Source organism: Trypanosoma equiperdum, assembly GCF_001457755.1.
Source record: "Trypanosoma equiperdum strain OVI genome assembly, contig: ctg_621, whole genome shotgun sequence".
NCBI classification, from domain to species: domain Eukaryota; phylum Euglenozoa; class Kinetoplastea; order Trypanosomatida; family Trypanosomatidae; genus Trypanosoma; species Trypanosoma equiperdum.
The window spans coordinates 10,577-10,999 of NW_027124556.1; positions in this window are offsets into that span (position 1 = coordinate 10,577).

Below are 423 nucleotides of genomic sequence, written 5' to 3' on the forward strand. Positions count from 1 at the left end.
GATATTTGTTAGGGTTATAATAGAAAAAAATAATGGCAATGAAAGGAACATGTTGTGAGTTTGTATATACTAATGTTATAATAATAAAAGTGGTTCCTAAAAGGAAATGCACAACTGCAAAAGGAGAACTGAAGACAATGGCAAGAGTGAAATGGTAGTACCTTAGTGGATAGAGAGTAAGTGAAAGGCGGCGAAGAATATTATTATTATTAAAGAAGATGAAGCATGACAAACGAATGTAACGAAGACTTCAAGATTCGCAGTTTGCAGCACTAAAAAGGTGATAGGCATCATTTTAAACAATGGAATGAAGGAAGTTGAAAAAGTCAGTCGTCATACAGTAAACAAACCATATGTAATTGCTACATCATCCACAAAACCAGAAACAGACGACAAAAAGAAAAGATAAAAGAACAGAATTAA